The 14,370-nt window shown below is 53.4% G+C and overlaps 1 protein-coding gene across 4 annotated transcripts in view; it reads right to left on the reverse strand.

The window, feature by feature from the left end:
- tnfaip8l2b (tumor necrosis factor, alpha-induced protein 8-like 2b) overlaps positions 1-8,165 on the reverse strand; it is a 32,549-nt gene extending 24,384 nt beyond the window's left edge. The window contains exon 1 of one of the 4 annotated variants that reach the window (XM_060822334.1): positions 7,957-8,165. The gene's annotated coding sequence lies outside the window, so the exon portion shown is untranslated. Of the gene's footprint in view, positions 1-2,059; positions 2,260-2,463; positions 2,580-7,539; positions 7,695-7,956 lie in introns of those variants that run through there. The other 3 variants (XM_060822332.1, XM_060822333.1, XM_060822331.1) reach the window with 3 other exon arrangements.
- Between the last annotated feature and the right edge of the window lie 6,205 nt (positions 8,166-14,370).

The following is a 14,370-nucleotide window of genomic DNA, read 5'->3' on the forward strand; positions in this document are numbered from 1 at the left end:
TCAGCACTGACCCTCCCAAAGCGTCCGCTCACTCAGCACTGACCCTCGGACAGCGCCCACTCCCTCAGCACCGTCCCTCCAACCATGCCCACTCCCTCAGCACTGACCCTCCCACAGCACCCGCTCCCTCAGCACTAACCCTTCCACAGCACCCACTCCCTCAGCACTGACCCTCCCACAGCACCCGCTCCCTCAGCACTGACCCTCCCAAAGCGCCCGCTCCCTCAGCACTGACCCTCCCAAAGCGCCCGCTCCCTCAGCACTAACCCTTCCACAGCACCCACTCCTTCAGCACTGACCCTCCCGCAGCGCCCACTCCCTCAGCACTGAGCTTCCACCATCGCACGCTCCCTTGGCACTGACCCTCCCACAGCCCGCACGCCCTCAGCACTAACCCGCAGCGCCCGCTCCCTCAGCACTGACCCTCCACCATCGCACGCTCCCTTGGCACTGACCCTCCTACAGCCCGCACGCCCTCAGCACTAACCCGCAGTGCCCACTCCCTCAGCACTGACCCTCCCACAGCGCCCACTCCCTCAGCCCTGACCCTCCCTCCCCCCTCCGAAAGTGACAACAGTGTGGAGGGAGCTTTACTCTGTATCTTACCCCATGCTGTCCCTGTCCCTGGGATGGGGGGACAGTGTAGAGGGAGCTTTACTCTGTATCTAACCCCATGCTGTCCCTGTTCCTAGGATGGGAGGGGACAGTGTAGAGGGAGCTTTACTCTGTATCTAACCCCGTGCTGTCCCTGTTCCTAGGATGGGTGGGGACAGTGTAGAGGGAGCTTTACTCTGTATCTAACCCCGTGCTGTCCCTGTTCCTAAGATGGGAGGGGACAGTGTAGAGGGAGCTTTACTCTGTATCTAACCCCGTGCTGTCCCTGTTCCTAGGATGGGTGGGGACAGTGTAGAGGGAGCTTTACTCTGTATCTAACCCCATGCTGTCCCTGTCCCTGGGATGGGGGTAACAGTGTAGAGGGAGCTTTACTCTGTATCTAACCCCATGCTGTCCCTGTCCCTGGGATGGGGGTAACAGTGTAGAGGGAGCTTTTCTCTGTATCTAACCCTGTGCTGTCCCTGTCCCTGGGATGGGGGTAACAGTGTAGAGGGAGCTTTTCTCTGTATCTAACCCTGTGCTGTCCCTGTCCCTGGGATGGGGGGGACAGTGTAGAGGGAGCTTTACTCTGTATCTAACCCTGTGCTGTCCCTGTCCCTGGGATGGGGGGGACAGTGTAGAGGGAGCTTTACTCTGTATCTAACCCTGTGCTGTCCCTGTCCCTGGGATGATGGGAACACTGTAGAGGGAGCTTTACTCTGTATCTAACCCTGTGCTGTCCCTGTCCCTGGGATGAGAGGGGACAGTGTAGAGGGAGCTTTACTCTGTATCTCACCCCAGCCTCGGCTTCACTCCCACATTTAACCCTGCTTGTTTCCCCTTCCATTTTGTGTGGGTCCGGTGTCTCCCGAGCCTGTTTCAGGCCACGCACTGACTGTTCCCTGACAAGAGGGCAGGCCAAGGATGTGGTTACATGAAACCGCATTGACCTCATCGCCTCGCTCTCTCGCTCTCTCTCTCCCTCCCTCTCTCTGAAAAAAATGGGGCCCCCCTCCACCTTTAAACGAAAGAAAGATAACTGTCTTCCAACCGAGGGAACCGTCAAAAGCAGCGCTCGGGCAGAAAGTGTGCCCCAGTTAGCGCTCCCGCAGTATCGGCCTAAATTTAGGCTCGATCGGCCTACACAGGCCCGAGACGAAACTGGGCGTCGGACTTCCCGGGTCTCAGCCGGCCTCCAGAGTTTATTTGCTCGTCAGAGTCTAAGCGGCGTTCCGACCAGGAAACGTTTGGGAATGAGGCCCACACGGAAGGTTCTGGAGTGATTCATCTCCCTCTTGAGCCGGTTGGCATGGCGATGGTCGCTCAGGAGGAGGGCGGAAGTGGTGGCCGCCCTGTTCTGAGAGACCTCAGCCTTTCCAACGCTCCGGGACCCCTCCGAGGGCGGGTGGTGCGCAAGGGAGGGAGTGGGGGGGGGGGGGGGGGGGGGGAGGTGGCGCGTCCTTACCTCAGGGTCAGGGGGTTCGTCCGGCGAGTACGGTGTCCAACGCGATCCTGGATTTGGGGCATTGACGGGGGGTTGGGGAGTGAGGGGGGAGAGGGTGCAGGGTCGGGGGGGTAGCTCGATATGACCCCCCGCCGTCGATGCTCTTCTGGGGACGTTCGTCAGGGCCAGCCCTCGCCTCCTCCCTCCCCTCCCCAGCTCCACCTCCCTGCAGCCGAACTCCCTCCCCCTTCCCCCCCCCCCCTTCCCCCTCCCTGGCCGACGTCGCCGCGGGATCGGACTGCGCGCCACGGGAGCCGCTCCTCTCCACCCCCAACCCCGAAAGCTGACCCCCCCCCCCCGCAGCTCCCCTCCCCTCCCCCACACCCGCCTACTGACAGGCGCCAGGCAAATGCAGCACTTCTTACCGAGACGGGAGGTTCCCCCGGAGCGGGCAGCCTCCCTGCCAGGGCCCAGAGTGAGGCCGCTCAGCCCACCGGCTCTACCAGAGGGGCTAGGCCAGAGCCCTGATGGGAAAGGGAGGAGGCCACTCAGCCCAGCCGGCCAGGCCTGGCCCCCTGCACCCTCCCCACCCCGGGCCCTTTCCAAAGTGTAACCACATCACACACTCTCACACACTCACACCCACTCACACTCACACAGACTCACACTCAGACACACCCACTCACACTCACACACACACTCACACTCTCACAGACTCACACTCAGACAGACCCACTCACACTCACCCACACTCACACTCACACTCTCACAGACTCACACTCAGACACACCCACTCACACTCACACACACTCACACTCTCACACTCAGACACACCCACTCACAGTTACACACACTCACACTCACTGACACTTACACACACCCTCACACAGACACACTCACTCACACTCTCACACACATTCACACTCCCTCACACTCACACTCTCACAGACTCACACTCAGACACACCCTCTCACACTTACACACACTCACACTCACTGACACTTACACACTCTCTCTCACACACACACACTCACACACTCTCACACACATACACAGTCATTCACAAACACACTCACTCACACTCTCACTGCAACCAACACACCCACATACACCCATTCACTCACACTCACTTACACTCACACCCACACACAATCACTCACTCAGTCACACTCATACTCTCTCTCACACATTCTCATTCACACACACCCTCTCACTCACTCACACACACCCTTTCACACTTTGTCACTCACATACACTCACTCCCACGCACTCACTTACACTCACCCACTCTCACACTCAATCACTCACACACACTCTCACGCTCTCAGTCACACTCTCAGTCACACACTTACCCACTCACACTCATTCACACTCACAGACTCACATTCACTCACACACTCACTGACACACACTCACACCCACTATCGCCCACTCACTCAATCTCATACTCTCACACCTACACTCACTGTCTCTCACATACTCACTCGCTCACACACACTCACTCACATACACAACCACTCACACTTGCATGCTCACACCCACTCTCATACTCACTCACACATTGTCTCACACTCTCTCACACTCTCACACACACCCACACTCACACACTCACATTCACACTCACTCACACACACATTCTCATTCTCACTCTCACTCTCAGATTCACACTCTCTCACCCACACTCACACCCACCCACACTATCACACACCAACACACTCACACTCAGCCACACACGTGCTCAAACTCACACACACACTTTCACACTCCCTCACATTCACTCCCACCAATACACACTATCTCACACTCACTCACAAATACACTCACTCACACTCATTCTCACACCCTCACTCCAACAAACACACACACATACACCCACTCACTCACACTCACTCACACACACACACACATTCCCACTCTCACACTCTCACTCCAACTCATGGTCACTCACACTCACTCTCACACACTCACATTCATTTGCACCAGCAATCTCACACACACACACACACACACACACACACACTCACTCTCACACAAACACAAACTCACACTCTCACTCACTCTCTCTTTCACTCAAATGCACATACACCCACTCACTCTCACACACACTCACTCACACATTCACTGATGCACACTCATGCTCACTCACATCTACTCACACACACACTCTCTCTCACACTCACTCCCACTCTCTCACACACACACTCACATTCACACATGCACGCACATTCACACATGCACACTCACTCACACTCTCCTTCGCACACACCCACTCAAACTCTCTCATACTTGCTCACACTCACACAATCACTCACTCTCACACATTCACACTCATTGTCACACATGCCCACTCATACTCACTCTGACTCACACACACCCTTTCACACTCACTTTCATACACCCTCTCACACACATTCACATGCAATCACACCCGCACACACACTCACTCTCACACAAACACACACTCACACTCTCACTCAGACTCACACTCACTCCCACACCTATTCACTCACACACACACACACTAACACACACTGTCATACTTTGTCACTCACATACACTCACTCACACACTCACACTTACACTCACCCAAACTCACTCACACTCAGTCACTCACACACACACTGTCACACTTTGTCACTCACATACACGCACACACTTACACTCATCCACACTCACGCACACTCAGTCACTCACACACACTTTCATGCTCACCCACTCACACTCATTCACACTCACAGACTCACATTCACTCACACTCACACACGCACTCACACTCACTCTTACTCTTACTCACTCTCTCACACACACTCACACCCACTATCGCCTACTCACTCACACTTAATCTCATACTCTCACACCTACACTCACTGTCTCTCACACTCACTGTCTCTCACATACTCACTCACACACACTCACTCACACTTGCGTGCACACATCCACTCTCACACTCACTCACACATTGTCTCACACTCTCTCACACTCACACACACACCCACACGCATGTACACACTCACACACACTCACATTCACACTCACTCTCACTCACTCTCACCAATATACACTCCCTCACACTCACTCACAAATACACTCTCTCACACTCATTCTCACACCCTCACTCCAACCAACACACACACATACACCCACTCACTCACTTACACACACACACATTCCCACTGTCACACTCTCACTCCAACTCACGGTCACTCACACTCACTCACACTCACTCTCACACACACACACTCACATTCATTCGCACCAGCAATCACACACACACTCACTCTCACACACACTGTCACACTCACTCTCCCACACGCACACTCACTCACTCATTCACTGATACACACTCATGCTCACTCACACCTACTCACACACACTCTCTCTCACACACTCACTACCACTCTCACACACACCCACTCACACTCACACATGCACGCACATTCATACACGCACCTCACTCACACTCTCCTTCACACACACCCACTCACATTCTCACACTTGCTCACACTCACACTCACTCTCACACATTCACACTCATTGTCACACCCGCCCACTCATACTCACTCTCACTCACACACACCCACTCATACATGCCCACGCACACTTACACACGCACACTCACACTCATTCTCACTGTCGCACACTCACTCATATTCACTCAGTTAACAATCACACTCACACACACTCTCTCACTCGCATTCACACACACTCATACTTTCACACTCACACATTCACACTCACACACTCGCACTCACAATCATTCACACTTGTGCATGCACACCTACTCTCACACTCATACTCAGACACTCACATTCACTCTCACACTGTCTCTCTCACACACCCACACACAAACACTCACACTCTCACCCTCACACACACTCACACACACTCACTCTCACTCACACACTCTCACTCTCACACACTCACTCACACTCACTCATACTGACACTCACTGTCTCTCACACACACTCACGCTCAGTCACACACTCACTCTCATATACTCTCACACTCACACACACCCACACCCACACATACTCACACTCTCACAGACTCACACAAACATACACTCACACCCTCATGTGCGCACATACTCACACTCACACTCACCCACACACACTCACTGACACTCACACACACACACACTAATACTCTCACTCATGCACACTCTCACGCACAAACACTCACTCACACACACCCACTTACACTCTCACAATCACACACTCTCACTCACACTCACTCTCACACACACACCGACTCACACTTTGAAACACACTTTCTCACCCACACACACACTCACAACCGCTCACACTCTTACATACCAGCACACACTCACACTCAGACACACCCACTCACACTTACACATACTCTCTGATATTCACACACACACACACACTCACTCACACACACCCACTCACACTCACTTGCATTCACACTCTCTCACACTCACATACACATTCACCCACCCTCACACTCACTCACATACACACTCTCACACTCACTCTCACACTCCAATAAACACACATGTACACTCACTCATGCACTCACACACACCCACTCACTCGCACACACTGTCTCACTCTCACACACACCGACACCCACTCACTCACACTTAAACTCTCACACTCTCACTCTCACACGCCTGCTCACACATGCCCACTCATCTTCACACCCACTCATTCACTCTCACACTTACACTCACTTTCACACACACGCTTACACTCTCTCACTCTCTCTCACTCACACCCACTAGCTCACACACTCTCTCACACTCACTCACATGCACACCCACACACATGCACTCACACTCACACTCACTGTCACACACGCCCACTCACACTCTCACATTTAATCTAACTCTCACTCACATTCATATTCTCACTCTCACTTTCACACTCACAGTCACATATACACACACGCACACCCACTCAGTCACACACCCACTCACACTTATTCTCACAGTCTCATACTCTCTCACTCACACACACTCACTCACACTGACACTGTTTATCACACACACCTACTCACACTCACACACATCCACTCACACTTGCACTCACTCTCACTCTCACACACACTCATGCCCACTCGCATTCACACCCACTCACTCCCACACGCCCATTCTCATACTCTCTCTCTCACACACACAAACACCCAGTCACATTCTCATGCTCACTCACACGTTCTCACTCTCACACTCTCACTCACACTCACTCTCACCCTCTCCTACCCACACACACTCACACGCTCCCTCAAGCATGCTGGTGCACTTATGTTCACGCACACACGCCCACTGTCACACACTCAGCAACACCCACACGTGCCTCCCTCCCTCTCCCTCTCTCTCACTCACAAACACAGATACACCCAGCTCCTGGTCTGCTGGCACTCTGACATCGACAGCGAGGGGAAACGTCTATGATTAATGCTGCCCTTCCTTCTTTCTGCTGAACAGGCCTGACTTCCTCACAGGAGGAACCCCTGTCCAAAACAAGCCATTCACTTACCGAATCCTGGCCTAGAGGTCAGGCCCTTCAGCCAATAACGGAGAGAGAGAGAGAGAGAGAGAGAGGGATTTCCCTTAACCCTCAACAAACAACAACAAAAAATACAATATTATTTCAGCCCCTCAGAATCGCAGGTTGAGGATATGGCTTTGTGTCCAAGTAGGCCTCACAGAGGGCAGCTAAACGTTGACGCCCTTCCTACACCAGATTAAATTGTTCACTAATTTCCCTAAATTTAGATAATTTGTTGGCACAACTGTCAATCCTTAACCCTTCATTCGGAATTTCAGAAGCAGAGGCTGAAATAATTCCCCGGGGAGTAGGCCGTGGCTGATTTCAGGCTTTGCCGGTGACTGTCGGCAGGAATTACAGAATAATTTCCCTCATTTTTGCCACCAAAAGGCTGAGAAACTATGCCTGTATTTATTTTCTCGGGCAGGTGATGTATTAATGCCGAGTTTTCTGCATTTCGCTGCTGGGGAGAGAGAGAGAGAGAGAGAGAGAGAGTGCAAAGACGTGAGCAAATGTCTAGGCCCTCAGGCTTTCGTCCAATTCTAGGCCCCAGCTCTTCCAGAAGGAGGGCCAGCAGACACTCGGAAAGTGGGATATTTCCTCAGAACCGGAGGCCGGAGTGGGGGGGAGGGGTTGGGATTTTGGTTTGTGCAGGGAGATAGAAAGAGGGTCAAGAGAAGCCTCCGATCGGGGAAGGTGGAGGAGGGAGATTGGATCTCGGCGTTCCGGAGGGTGAGAGGGAAGGTTGGTGGGGGGGAAGAACGGGAGGGAGGGGTACGGCTGGAAAGGGGCAGGATTCACAGCAGGGGGAGTGGGAGTGGGACTGATTGGAGAGTCCAGTCAGTGGGACAGCACAGACTCAATGGGCCAGACGGCCTCCTGTTTGGCGAGAGTTCCCATTTGTCATGTCAGCGTGTCCTCTTCCTCAATCTTTTATAAGTCAGGACAACTCCAATAGGGTCCTCTACTCTAGAAAGGGTATTAGGGGAGAGGGAGAGAGTGGGGGGGAGAAAGAGAGGGGGAGGGAGACATACAGAAACACCGAGAGAGAAAGACTGGGAGAGACAGACAGACAGGGAGAAGGAGAGAGAGAGAGAGAGAGACAGATAGAGAGATTGGACAGAGAGAGTTAGACACAGAGAGAGAGAGAGAGAGAGGGGGAGACTAAGCGAGAGGGAGGCAGATAGAGAGATTGGACAGAGAGTGTTAGACACAGAGAGAGGGGGAGACATAGCAAGAGGGAGACAGATAGAGAGACAGTGTTAGAGAGAGATAGAGAGATTGGAGAGAGAGAATGTGTTAGAGTCACAGGGGGAGACAGAGAGAGAGGGAGAGTGAGGGGAGGAGAGTGAGAGAGACACAGAGAGACAGATAGATTTAGACAGTGTTAGAGAGAAAGAGAGAGATAGATTGAGAGAATGGAGAGCGCGTGTGTTAGAGAGATATAGAGAGAGGGAGAGTGACTGAGGGAGAGAGTGAGAGGGACATAGAGACAGGGAGACAGAGAGAGTAAGAGAGACAGGGTTAGAGAGAGAGACAGACAGACAGATAGAGAGAGAGAGAGACAAAGCGTAAGAGAGTTAGTGAGAGACAGACAGGAAGAGAGAGAGAGAGAGGGAGAGAGTAGGAGATGGTGCTGAGTCAATGTGAAAATCTGTCTGTTCTGCGCTTTCAGTTCCTCACAGAGTGAAGTTTGATTGAAATTCAAATTGAGGAACTACCTGATCCAGATATACCTTCCCCCAATTCCTGACTTAACCCCCTCCTATCCACCAAAATCGCACATCAGCCCTTCCCCCACACCTGCTCTCCCAAAGGGAGGGAGCGGGTGCTGTGGGAGGGTCAGCGCTGAGGGAGTGGGTGCTGTGGGAGGGTCAGCGCTGAGGGAGTGGGTGCTGTCTGAGGGTCAGTGCTGAGGGAGTGGGTGCTGTGGGAGGGTCAGTGCTGAGGGAGTGGGTGCTGTCTGAGGGTCAGTGCTGAGGGAGTGGGCGCTGTGGGAGGGTCAGTGCTGAGGGAGCGGGTGCTGTGGGAGGGTCAGCGCTGAGGGAGTGGGTGCTGTGGGAGGGTCAGCGCTGAGGGAGTGGGTGCTGTCTGAGGGTCAGTGCTGAGGGAGTGGGTGCTGTGGGAGGGTCAGTGCTGAGGGAGTGGGTGCTGTCTGAGGGTCAGTGCTGAGGGAGTGGGCGCTGTGGGAGGGTCAGTGCTGAGGGAGCGGGTGCTGTGGGAGGGTCAGTGCTGAGGGAGTGGGTGCTGTGGGAGGGTCAGTGCTGAGGGAGCGGGCGCTGTGGGAGGGTCAGTGCTGAGGGAGTGGGTGCTGTCTGAGGGTCAGTGCTGAGGGAGTGGGTGCTGTGGGAGGGTCAGTGCTGAGGGAGTGGGTGCTGTGGGAGGGTCAGTGCTGAGGGTGTGGGCGCTGTGGGAGGGTCAGTGCTGAGGGAGTGGGCGCTGTGGGAGGGTCAGTGCTGAGGGAGCGGGCGCTGTGGGAGGGTCAGTGCTGAGGGAGCGGGCGCTGTGGGAGGGTCAGTGCTGAGGGAGCGGGCGCTGTGGGAGGGTCAGTGCTGAGGGAGCGGGCGCTGTGGGAGGGTCAGTGCTGAGGGAGCGGGCGCTGTGGGAGGGTCAGTGCTGAGGGAGTGGGTGCTGTGGGAGGGTTAACCATCCCCCTTCTGGGTAAGAGTTCAGTCAGTGTTTCATTCTCTCACTAACAGCCTCGTACAGAGGAAATAGATCAGTCTGTTTGCTGAGACCGTCTCCTTATCAGCTGCGAGAATCTCACACGGATGTCTCTGAGGTACAGCTACCCAGTGACCTTTGACCCTGGCTAATCGTCATTGTCGGCAACCACATCACCTCAGGCATTATCCTCCCATTCCCCCTCCCCCCCCCATCCCCCATCCCAGGGACAGGGACAGCACGGGGTTAGATACAGAGTAAAGCTCCCTCTACACTGTCCCCTCCATCCCAGGGACAGGGACAGCACGGGGTTAGATACAGAGTAAAGCTCCCTCTACACTGTCCCCACCATCCCAGGGACAGGGACAGCACGGGGTTAGATACAGAGTAAAGCTCCCTCTACACTGTCCCCACCCATCCCAGGGACAGCACGGGGTTAGATACAGAGTAAAGCTTCCTCTACACTGTCACCCCATCTCAGGGACAGGGATGGCACAGGGGTTAGATACAGAGTAAAGCTCCCTCTACACTGACCCCATCCCAGGGACAGGGACAGCATGGGGTTAGATATAGAGTAAAGCTCTCTCTACACTGTCCCCCCCATCCCAGGGACAGGGACAGCATGGGGTTAGATACAGAGTAAAGCTCCCTCTACACTGTCCCCCCCATCCCAGGGACAGGGACGGCACGGGGTTAGATACAGAGTAAAGCTCCCTCTACACTGACCCCATCCCAGGGACAGGGACAGCATGGGGTTAGATATAGAGTAAAGCTCTCTCTACACTGTCCCCCCCATCCCAGGGACAGGGACAGCACGGGGTCAGATACAGAGTAAAGCTCCCTCTACACTCTTCCCCCCCATCCCAGGGACAGGGACTGCACGGGGTTAGATACAGAGTAACGCTCCCTCTACACTGTCCTCCCTATCCCAGGATAGGGAAAGTCCGGAGTCAGACGCAGAATGAAGCTCCCTATACGTCGATCCCCCATCAGCCCTCCGTAAACTCTCTCAACCTTACGAACGCGGGACTCCCTCCTCCCGTTGAGAGGTGTGCTGAGACCAGAAGCCCCTCTCTCAGAGACCTGTTAGCGACTGTATGGGCCGAATGGCCTGTCAACCTAATCACAAGCGTCAGTATTGTGAGGGGAGGGGGGAGGCGGGGCGAGGAGGAAATGATTAAAATCTGAGGCTTCATCCCGTGGCTCGGATAATTAATCTCGTGTTTCAGGCCTTGATTATATCGAGATACAAGCCTGGGCCTACGTGACCGAGTTCCATGAGACGTTTTATCAGCTTTGATCGCGTGTTGGAAGCACTTAGCTCTAACACTCACCCGCACCCCGGGTTTGAGCTACGGGGAGAGGCTGGATTGGCCGGGCCTGTTTTCTCTGGAGCTGAGGGGTGACCTTATAAAGTCTGAGAGTTCTGAGGGAGGTGGCTAAGGAATTAGCTGAGATGATTCTTTAGAAAATCAGGCAAAGTCCCAGATGATTGGAAAACTGCTGTTGTAACCCCCTCCCTGTTCAAAAAAAGGATTCAAGACAAACGATGGAACATTATAGGCCGATTAGCCTAACTTTGGTTGGAGGTAAAATTCCCGAATCCATCGTTAAGGATGAGGTTTCTAAATTCTTGGAAGTGCAGGGTCAGATGAGCATGGATTTAGTAAGGGGAGGTCGTGCCTGACAAACCAATTCTTTGAAGAGCTAACAAGGAGGTTAGACCAGGGAAACCCAGTGGATGTTATCTATCTAGACTTCCAAAAGGCCTTTGATAAGGTGCCTCATGGGAGGCTGCTGAGTAAGGTGAGGGCCCGTGGTGTTCGAGGTGAGCCCCTGGATTGGGGATTGGCCGTCTGACAGAAGGCAGAGAGTTGGGATACAAAATTCTTTCTCGGAATGGCAGCCGGTGACAAGCGGTGTCCCGCAGGGTTCAGTGTTGGGGCCGCGGCTGTTAATGATCTGGATGAGGGGACTGGGGGCATTCCAGCGAAGTTTGCCGATGATACGAAGTTAGGTGGACAGGCAGGTAGTACTGAGGAAGTGGGGAGGCTGCAGAAGGATCTAGACAGTTTGGGAGAGTGGTCCAGGAAATGGCTGATGGAATTCAACGTGAGCAAATGCGAGGTCTTGCACTTTGGAAAAAAGAATAAAAGCAGAGACTACTTTCTAAACGGTGAGAAAATTTGTAAAGCCAAAGTACAAAGGGATCTGGGAGTGCTAGTCGAGGATTCTCTAAAGGTTGACTTGCAGGTTGAGTCCGTGATTAAGAAAGCGAATGCAATGTTGTCACTTATCTCAAGAGGGTTGGAATATAAAAGCAGCGATGTGCTACTGAGACTTTATAAAGCTCTGGTTAGGCCCCATTTGGAGTACTGTGTCCAGTTTGGGTCCCCACACCTCAGGAAGGACATACTGGCGCTGGAACGTGTCCAGTGGAGATTCACACGGATGATCCCTGGAATGGGAGGTCTAACATACGAGGAACGGCTGAGGATCCTGGGATTGTATTCGTTGGAGTTTCGAGGGGAGATCTAATAGAAACTTACAAGGTAATACATGGCTTGGAAAGGGTGGGCGCTGGGAAGTTGTTTCCGTTAGGCGAGGAGACTAGGACACGTGGACACAGCCTGAGAATTAGAGGGGGTCAATTCAGAACAGAAATGCGGAGACATTTCTTCAGCCAGAGAGTGGTGGGCCTGTGGAATTCATTGCCGCAGAGTGCAGTGGAGGCCGGGACGCTAAATGTCTTCAAGGCAGAGATTGTTAGATTCTTGATGTCATGAGGAATTAAGGGCTACGGGGAGAATGGGGGTAAGTGGAGTTGAAATGCCCATCAGCCACGATTGAATGGCGGAGTGGACTCGATGGGCCGAATGGCCTTACTTCCACTCCTATGTCTTATGGTCTAAATAGACAGGGTATTTTCCTCAGGGTGGGGGGGGGGGTGTCCAGAACTAGAGGGGGCATAGGTTTAGGGGGAGAGGGGAAAGGGACCCGAGGGGCAACATTTTCACACAGAGGGTGGTACGTGTGTGGAATGAGCTGCCAGAGGAAGTGGTGGAGGCTGGTACAATGACAGCATTTAAAGGGTGGATGGGGACATGGATAGGAAGGGTTTGGAGGGAGATGGGCCAAGTGCTGGCAAATGGGGCTAGATTCGGTCGGGCTATCTCATCGTTGGGCCGAAGGGTCTGTTTTCGAGCCGTAGGGCTCGATTTTCGTTATTCTCAGAAACTTTTGACCAAACAGGTCAAATTTCCCACCTCGGAATGTCCCTACCCCCTGGGGTTTAGCGCAATGAGAGGGCCATCTCGTTGAGGATACTTGAGGGTCAGGACTGAGGGAGTGTTTCCCCTCGTGGGAGGGACCAGAGGGTACCCGCTCAGAATAAAGGGGGCCACCGATTTCAGACTGAGGGGGAGGGGGGATTGCTTCTCTCAGAGAGTTGGGAGTCTTTGGTACTTTTGCCCCAACCCTAGAGAGTTGGGTGGGGGCAGAGTGTCTGTTTAAGGCTGAGATTCTCCATCTGTCAGGGAATCGAGGCGGGCAAAGGGCAGGAAGTTGGACGGGAGGAACAGTGGACCCAGCCGTGAGCCTATTGATTGGCAGAGCAGGATGGAGGGGGCCGAATGGCTTTCTTCTGTTGCTGTCTCAAAGCCCCTTCGGCTTCCGATCATGGACGAGTCTCGTTTTGTTGCCGGTTGACGAATTAGCACCACTGTCGGGGTCCTTGTGCAACACCTGAAGGTTATTGAGCTTTCTGCTATTCCCAACATGGGGGTTCCTTTACCAATATGGCGCCAACAGACACAGTTTCCAACATGGCCAAAAGGTTCCTCAAAGATCTGTGGGCCTTATCATTCGGAGGGTTCTAATCTTGTACAAATCTAATTTTCTTGCCTGTTGTTAATTTTATCCATTCGAATTGCCGTCGGTGTAAAGTTTGGGGGCTCCTTTACCAACATGGCACCTTTGGGCCACTGGACACAGACAATCCTTTGCCAATATGGCCGAACGACCTTCTCACAGTGGGGGAGAAGTGGCTTCACTCGATGTTTGACAGGATCAAAGATGGTGGCCATTGGTGTCCAGAATTTTTCTGACGATGCTTTTGTGTCGATGTTTTTGGCTTCGCGTCTGACTTTTATCACA

This window comes from Hemiscyllium ocellatum (assembly GCF_020745735.1).
Source record: "Hemiscyllium ocellatum isolate sHemOce1 chromosome 50 unlocalized genomic scaffold, sHemOce1.pat.X.cur. SUPER_50_unloc_4, whole genome shotgun sequence".
NCBI lineage: Eukaryota > Metazoa > Chordata > Chondrichthyes > Orectolobiformes > Hemiscylliidae > Hemiscyllium > Hemiscyllium ocellatum.